Here is an 8,421-nt window from a genome sequence, read left to right on the forward strand (position 1 = left end):
AAAATTCAAGAAGAATGTCAGTAAGAGCGACATTTTATTGATTTTGATCTGCAAAACAATTTTTATCTTCATTCTGTTGACTCACAGTTCTGCAATAACACTAATGGGATGGATGATGGATGGATGGATGGATGATGGATGGATGGATGGATGGATGGATGTGGATGGATGGATGATGGATGGCTGGCTGGATGCTGGCTGGATGGATGCTGGATGGATGCTGGATGGATGGCTGGATGGCTGGCTGGATGGCTGGCTGGCTGGCTTGCTGGCTGCTGGCTGGCTGGCTGGCTGGTGGCTGGCTGCTGGCTGGCTTGGCTGGCTGGCTGGCTGGCTGGCTGGATGGCTGCTGGCTGGCTGCCGGCTGGCTGGCTGGCTGGCTGGATGGATGGATGGATGGATGGATGGCTGGATGCTGGCTGGATGGATGGCTGGCTGGCTGGCTGCTGGCTGGCTGGCTGGCTGCCGGCTGGTGGCTGGCTGGCTGGCTGCTGCTGGCTGGCTGGCTGGATGCTGGCTGGCTGGCTGCTGCTGGCTGGCTGGTGGCTGCTGGCTGGCTGCTGCTGGCTGGCTGGATGGCTGGCTGGCTGCTGGCTGGCTGGCTTGCTGGCTGCTGGCTGGCTGGCTGGCTGCCTGGCTGGCTGGCTGGCTGGCTGGCTGGCTGGCTGGTGGCTGGCTGGCTGGCTGGCTGGCTGCTGGCTGGCTGGCGGGCTTGCTGCTGGCTGCTGGCTGGCTTGCTGGCTGCTGGCTGGCTGGCTGGCGGGCTGGCTGGCTGGCTGGCTGGCTGCTGCCTGGCTGCTGGCTGGCTGCTTGCTGGCTGGCTGCTGGCTGGCTGCTGGCTGGCTTGGCTGGCTGGCTGGATGCTGGCTGGCTGGCTGGCTGGCTGGATGGCTGCTGGCTGGCTGCTGGCTGCCTGGCTGGCTGGCTTGGCTGGCTGGCTGGCTGGCTGGCTGGCTGGCTGGCGGGCTGGCTGCTGGCTGGCTGCTGGCTGGCTGCTGCCTGGCTGCTGGCTGGCTGGCTGCCTGGCTGGCTGGCTGGCTGGCTGGCTGGCTGGCTGCTGGCTGGCTGGTGGCTGCTGGCTGGCTGGCTGGTGGCTGCTTGGCTGCTGGCTGCTGGCGGCTGGCTGCTGGCTGGCTGGTGGCTGGCTGGCTGGCTGGCTGGCGGGCTTGCTGCTGGCTGGCCTGGCTGGCTGGCTTGCTTTTGGCTGGCTGGCTTGCTGGCTGCTGGCTGGCTGGCTGGCTGCTGCCTGGCTGCTGGCTGGCTGGCTGGCTGGCTGGCTGGCTGGCTGGCTGGCTGCCTGGCTGGCTGGCTGCTGGCTGGCTGGCTGGTGGCTGCTGGCTGGCTGGCGGCTGGCTGGCTGGCTGGCTGCCGGCTGGTGGCTGGCTGGCTGGCTGCTGGCTGGCTGGCTGGCTGGCTGGCTGCTGCTGGCTGCTGGCTGGCGGCTGGCTGCTGGTGGCTGGCTGGCTCTGCCTGGCTGCTGGCTGGCTGGCTGGCTGGCTGGCTGGCTGCGCTGGCTGGCTTGGCTGGCTGGCTGGCTGGCTGGCTGCCGGCTGGCTCTGGCTGGCTGGCTGGCCTGGCTGGCTGGCTGGCTGGCTGGCTGGCTGGCTTGCTGCTGGCTGGCTTGGCTGGCTGGCTTCTGCTGCCGGCTGGTGGCTGGCTGGCTGGCTGGCTGGCTGGTGGCTGGCTGGCTGGCTGCCGGCTGGCTGCTGGGGGCTGGCTGGCATGGCTGGCTGGCTGGCTGCTGGCTGGCTGCGCTGGCTGGCTGGCTGGCTGGCTGCTGGCTGGCGGCTGGCTGCTGGCTGGCTGGCTGGCCTGGCTGGCTGGCTGGTGGCTGGCTGCTGGCTGGCTTGCTGGCTGGCTGGCTGGCTGGATGGCTGGATGGATGGATGGATGGATGGATGGATGGATGGATGAGCCAGACTGGGTCTGACCGGGCAGATCGTTGATCCCGACGATGACATCAGCATCCAGCCGCCATCGTAACCATGACTGGGCGGTTTCCACACCCGTTGCCTCGGTGACGGTCGTCGTGGCGACGCCAGGATGCTGCCCCCTCTGACGCAGCTGCCTGACCGATCGGCACGTGTCATCGATAATGGCTGAAGCAGCAGATTAATACCAAACACCTGCTTTACCTCCCAGCCCTCAGGTGCGTCTGCAGCCGCCCGCGCATTCCGTCATCGGCGCTTCTCTGGTGGTTTTAATGAGGGGGGGGTCACGCCCCCACTGTCGTCCACTCAAACTCCAATTTCAATAAAAGGCCCAATTTTAGCACAAGCCGACTTTACAAAGGGAGTTTTTGAAGGGGCGATCAAAGCGTGCACGCGGACTGCAGCAGGAAAGTTGATATCTGCGGAGATCTGACGCGGATTTGAGGCGGACACAAAACTTCTTGATCGTCCTGATGTGCAGAAGATTTAGCAAAAACGAGAATTATAAAAGATTAGACAGCATGACCGCGAGGATGAGGCCAGCTCGTAAAAGCAAATGTGCTTAAAAAGAAAAGAAATGACACCTGAGATCAGGGGCGGGTCCATTTCCTGACCCACAGCGCCCCCTGTCGCCACGGTGAGGAACAGCCTCGGGACTGCCTGCATGCGCGGTTATTTACCGCCCCCTGCTGGTCACAGCGGGTATTACAACCACCTCAAACGGATTGAAACAGAAGGTTTAAAGCTGTCGTGTGTGATACATTCAATCTACGGCCGAGTTTGTTGTGCACAATCAGAGGAACACTATTTAACCGCAACGTGAACACGGTGGCACGGCGTGGAACAGTCCACACCTGCACGCAGGCTGCGTTTAATAACTCAAACTCATCATCACATCGAGCTCACGTCTTCCGACGCTTCGTGATTTATCATCGGGGTGACGCTTGTCATCACGCCGCACCAGAAGGCAGCGCGCACACCACTGCTGCTGCAAAACGTGTTTATTTTAAAATGGCCTCTTGTCGGTGACGCCATGACGGTCTTGCGTAAACTACAGTAATCTTATTTACACCCATAAAGAGAAAATGTCCAGCCAGGATTTAAATGTTCCTGGTAAATTCACGTTTAGGAAAACGTGTTTGGTTGTTATTGGAGATGAAAAGGAAGATTTCCCTCTTCCTAATTGGATCCAAAGGAGAGTTTTGGGCTGTGATCCTCCCGGTAAACGAGCTGAACTCTGACTGATGTGAAAGTGTTGCGGTTATAATCCGGAGACAGACGGGGTTGATTGAACACCCGGAGGCGGCCGGGCTGCAGGCAGGTGGACAGGTTCATCTGCTAAGCGCTCTTCTACTGTTTCCAGCCTTTATGAATTATTGCGTGTCAAAGTGGATCTCCATGGTAACTGAGTGGGGTGTCACTCAAAGGGGGCTCCCGCGGTGTAAATTATTGACACAGATCATCCTCTGCTTTTGAGAAGTGAATATGGAAACAGTCTGGAGTTCATTAAGGAGCCATTTCTTGTGATTCCGAACCCCACAGCGTTGGTACATTTCCTTGCCTGTCATTTCAGGACTTCCGCACGACTGGACCATTAACTTTTCCCATTAACTGCAAATTCTTACACTAAAAGTTGATTTTTTTTTTTTATATCATTTTTTTCTCCCTGGGAACGTTTTGATTTATAGTATTGACAGCTGAAGATAATTGAACCCGTAAGTCAGGAGCGCATGTGTTTCCCAGCTTAGCTTCTTCTCAGCAATAATTTACAGTTGGCAACAAAAGAACGTTTCTGCTGCTGCAGAAATAAAACCCCACAAAACGGTCGTGTCAGAAACAAATTGGGTCTGTGGGCTGAAGTCTGGCGGGAGGGGGAGAGACGTGGGAGCAGCAGCAAAACTGACAAAATGAGCGTTTCTAACAGTCGAATTTGGGTTTGTGGAGAGAAAACTCGTCATGTGACACTTAACCTTCAAGCCTTGAATAAACGTTGATGAGGAAAATAAAGAATTGATTCTGTTTTTGAATAAAACGCCAAAGAAAACATCGATTCTATTGAATCGCACACGCCTGCAGTGTTGCCGCTCGCTGAAGGTCAAGTATTTTATCTTAATTAATTCATCTGTTTTTAAATGACCCTTTTTCTAACTTTGACAGGCGTTCACAATCTCCGAATATGGATTATTCAGCCCAGTGGCTATTGTATACCGAGAATGGAGGGTGACAAATGTGCAGTTCCGGAGGTGAATAGCTGCCTCCAGCTCATCAACATGCAGTGAAATGCGCATTCTCCGAGAATTCATTTCACCAGCTGGATCACAAAAAGAGCTGCTTGTTTGTGTTGAGTGTTGCCACACATGACTAAATACATGATTATTTATGAGGACCCAACATAAGGATGGCCTCCATACAGCGCAGCAGAACATCAGGTCCAGTCCCACTCATATTTGACTATAAAGATAAATTCATTTTTCAATTTTGTGTCCTTGTATATTGTATGATGGATGTCGTTCTGTGCGTAAACAGATAAATATTGAATAAATGGCATAACACATTTTTAGAAAGCATAATAAGCAAAAAAAAAAAAGCACTGAGTGCAACTTTCCAAGCAGGTCATTTCCCCACATTTGGTGACTTAAACCCATATTATCGTAGGTTGCTTGATCACTAAAGCTCCTTGGCTTTGGAACATCAGCACATTTAATGGGCTCTTCCTTTGTGTTGACATTTCCTACAATATTAGTGAAAAATCTGTTCATTTTGTATTCTTTTGCTATAAGAAGGTAAGAATTTAGCAATATAATTCATTATTTTCGCCTTTGACTTTTTAATTGTCCCTTCATGCTCTCCGTAGCCTTGTATAAAGACGTCTGAAACCGGAAGTTCCGCCCCTTTCATCCCCTCTTTGGCAGACTGAGTGAGTTTACCATAAATATCTCCCTTTTGTATCATTAACCATCCTGTTAGACGCTAAATATAGCGTCGTTCTTCCAATCAGTTAATAATTATGCGTAAAAGCAGCTTCGCGACTGCACAAGAATCTCCTTTCTGCAAGTTAATTTCGTTGCGATAATTTGTCTCACGTCTTTTCTCTGCTCTTCCCCAGCGCTCTGTCCGGTCACAAGGCAGCATGGTAAGTCCTCTTCCTGGGGCTAAAAGAGCCGCTTCTGAGTCGTTGGCGACGTTGTCCACCTTATAATTAAAACGCAAAGCTATTCTGCGACGTGTGGATGTAGAATGTGAGCTATAATGCCTCCCCCGGCTCCGGCGTAGCTGCTTAGCACTAGCATGTAGCTAACATCGTTAGCCAACAGGCTGTCAATGCTCACGGACACGCTTGTTTTCGGGGAATTAGGACTCGAAACGAAGGCTAAACAGGCCATTTCTACGTTTAATCTGGCTCTTTGTAATTTCCTTTTCTGCTTTTCTGCCTCCACTCTGTCAGCGGGGGTCCAAAACTCGCCACAACTTGGCTGAACAGAGTTTAGCATTAGCCATTAGCAAGACGTCCAAACATCTCAGGCTGACGTGCTCGTGATGCATCACAGTCTTGCAAGAGTAACGATGGACCAAGTGCTGAGTTTCGACTTCCACGCGGAGATTTCAGTTCCACCGGTCCCCTAACACCACCTTCCTGCCGGGCCAGGCTTCCCCCGCGTTCCTGCGCATTATTATTCACATAAATTAATTCATTTGTGTGTCCTCGCAGCCTCGCAAGATTGAAGAAATCAAAGATTTCCTGCTGACAGCCAGGAGGAAGGATGCCAAGTGTAAGTCTCATCCTTTCCTGGACACACCAGCCATTGTTCGCTCTAGGACACTTGTGCACAAGCGTCACATTTAGTGTAAACGTGTCTTTGTTGTCCTGCAGCCGTAAAGATCAAGAAGAACAAGGACAATGTAAAGTTCAAGGTGCGCTGCAGCAGGTACCTGTACACCCTGGTCATCACAGACAAGGAGAAGGCCGAGAAGCTCAAGCAGTCCCTGCCTCCAGGTCGGTGCCGTGATTCTGCTCATATGAGGGGAACCGAGTCAGAATTAAATGATTATTAAGACACGATGGGAGCAGGACGAAGAGCTGCGCAGTCGTGGTACAGATCTGCAACAGCTTCATTAATTTGGGGGTTATTTAACAGCTAAATGCTCTGTTGGGATTCATTTTAAAGTAAGTGTTGCTTTGGTGCTGCCGCTTGTGTTTAATGTCTGTGGTTGGAGTCCTGTAGGTTCTAATTACGTGTGTGTGCGCACCGAACCCCAGTGTGATGGTTGTAATGGCGTTTTCTTTGTTGCAGGTCTGGCTGTGAAGGAGCTCAAGTAAAACCACGATGTACAGATAATTGTAATAAAAATTGGAAAAACTCCCGACACGTGTGTCCTGTTGTCCTTTAAAGCCGTTTAAGGGTTGATCTTTATGAATAAGCTAAGGGGTCCACTCTGAACCCACCCCCACTGTTGGAATTGGAACCGGATCCTAATAAGCCGCAGAATGAAATTAGATTTTGATTTAAGTCTTTAAGAAGCCTCCAGCTGATCCAGAATGCTTCAGCCATGGTTCTGACAGGTATTGACCACAGAGGTCACATGACTCCTGTAATGGCGTCGCTTCATTGGCTGCCCGTTAAATTTAGAATCATTTTTAAAACCCTTCTTCTGACCTACAAGGTCCTCAGAGGCCTAGCTCCATCCTACCTGGAGGAGCTAGTGACACCTTACCAGCCCAATAGACCTCTGCTCTCAGAATGCTGGTCTACTGGTGGTTCCCAGAGTCTCTAGGGGTAGAATGGGGGGCCGAGCATTTAGCTACCAGGCCCCCCTGCTATGGAACCAGCTCCCTGTCCAGGCCCCCCTGCTCTGGAACCAGCTCCCTGTCCAGGCCCCCCTGCTCTGGAACCACCTCCCTGTCCAGGCCCCCCTGCTATGGAACCAGCTCCCTGTCCAGGCCCCCCTGCTATGGAACCAGCTCCCTGTCCAGGTACGGGAGGCTGACTCCATCGCTACTTTTAAGATCAAACTTAAAACCTTCCTCTTTGAAAAAGCTTATTGTTACTAATTCAGTAGTTCCAGTTACTATCATAGACAGACAGATTATCATACTTAGGGGGTCGTCTAATCGTTAGGTCACATCTTAGTTATGCTGCTATAGGCCAAGGCTGCCGGGGTCCAGAAACATGATCACCTGACAGGCCTCTGTCACCCCACTGGGTCATGGTTCCCTCTCCTCTCCTCTCCTCTTCTCCTCTCCTCTCTCTCTTCTCTCTCCTCTCCTCTCTCTTCTCCCTCTCCTCCTCTCCTCTCTCTTCTCCCTCTCCTCTCCCTCCCCTCCTTTCCCTCTTCTCCTCTCCTCTCCTCTCCTCTCTCTTCTCCCTCTCCTCTCCTCTCTCTTCTCCCTCTCCTCTCTCTTCTCCTCTCTCTCTCTTCTCCCTCTCCTCTCCTCATCTCCTCTCCTCTCTCTTCTCCCTCTCCTCCTCTCCTCTCCTCTCTCCTCTCCTCTCTCCTCTCCTCTCCTCTCCTCTCCTCTTCCCTCCTCTCCTCTTCTCTTCTCTTCTCTCCTCTCCTCTCCTCTCCTCTCCCTTCCTTTCCTTTCCTTTCCTCTCCTCTCCTTCTCCCTTCCTCTCCTCTCCTCTCTTCTCCCCTCCTCTCCTCTCCTCTCCTCTCCTCTCCTCTTCCTCTCCTGCTCCCTCTCCTCTCCCCTCCTCTCTCCTCTCCTCTCCTCCCCTCCCCTCTCCTCTCCCCTCCTCTCCTCTCCTCTCCTCTTCCCTCCCCTCCTCTCCTCTCCTCTCCTCTCCTCTCCTCTCCTCTCCTCCTCTCCTCTCCTCTCCCTCTCTCTTCTCCTCTCTCTCTCTCCTCTCCTCTCCTCTCCTCTCCTCTCTTCTCTCCTCTCTTCCCTCCTCTCCCTCCCTCCTCTCCTCCTCTCCTCTTCCCTCCCCTCCTCTCCTCTTCCCTCCCCTCCTCTCCTCTCCTTCTCCTCTCCTCTCTCTCCTCTCCTCTCCTCTCCCCTCCTCTCTCCTCTCCTCTTCTCTTCTCTCCTCTCCTCCCTCCTCTCCTCTTCCTCTCCTCTCCTCCTCTCCTCTTCCCTCCTCTCCTCTTCCCTCCTCTCTCCTCCTCTCCTCTCCTCTCCTCTCCTCCCCCCCCCCCCCCCCCCCATCAGCAGGAGGGTCCCCCTACATGAGCCTGGTCCTGCTCCAGGTTTCTTCCTGTTAAAGGGGAGTTTTTCCTGCCCCTGTTGCTTGTCTGGGGTCAGGCCCTGGGATTCTGGAAAGCGCCTTGAAACAATTTTCATTGTAACAGACGCTGTATAAATAAAGATTGATTTGATTTGATTTGATTTGATTGATTTAAACTAAAGCGCGTGCGCTCGGCGCTGTGGTGTAATGGCGCCTGTCGGCCGCTGGGCGGGGCCGCAGTCGGTGTCTGGCGGAGCCGCGTCCTCGGACCTGTCGGGTGAGCGCGTCACTGTCCCACATCCCGAACCCGCCCGGCGGCGCGCGCT

The 8,421-nt window shown here is 53.6% G+C and overlaps 2 long non-coding RNA genes across 2 annotated transcripts; both read left to right on the forward strand.

Annotated features, from left to right (window-relative positions):
- Positions 1–2,741: 2,741 nt before the first annotated feature.
- Positions 2,742–5,064, forward strand: LOC130524732 (uncharacterized). Its single transcript, XR_008950213.1, has 3 exons — positions 2,742–4,025; positions 4,786–4,848; positions 5,038–5,064. It is a non-coding gene; the product is annotated as an uncharacterized LOC130524732 (long non-coding RNA).
- A 1,605-nt stretch (positions 5,065–6,669) lies between these two features.
- On the forward strand, positions 6,670–8,251 carry LOC130524784 (uncharacterized). Its single transcript, XR_008950247.1, has 2 exons — positions 6,670–6,903; positions 8,083–8,251. It is a non-coding gene; the product is annotated as an uncharacterized LOC130524784 (long non-coding RNA).
- Positions 8,252–8,421: the final 170 nt, after the last annotated feature.

Source organism: Takifugu flavidus, chromosome 1 (assembly GCF_003711565.1).
Source record: "Takifugu flavidus isolate HTHZ2018 chromosome 1, ASM371156v2, whole genome shotgun sequence".
Taxonomy (NCBI): domain Eukaryota; kingdom Metazoa; phylum Chordata; class Actinopteri; order Tetraodontiformes; family Tetraodontidae; genus Takifugu; species Takifugu flavidus.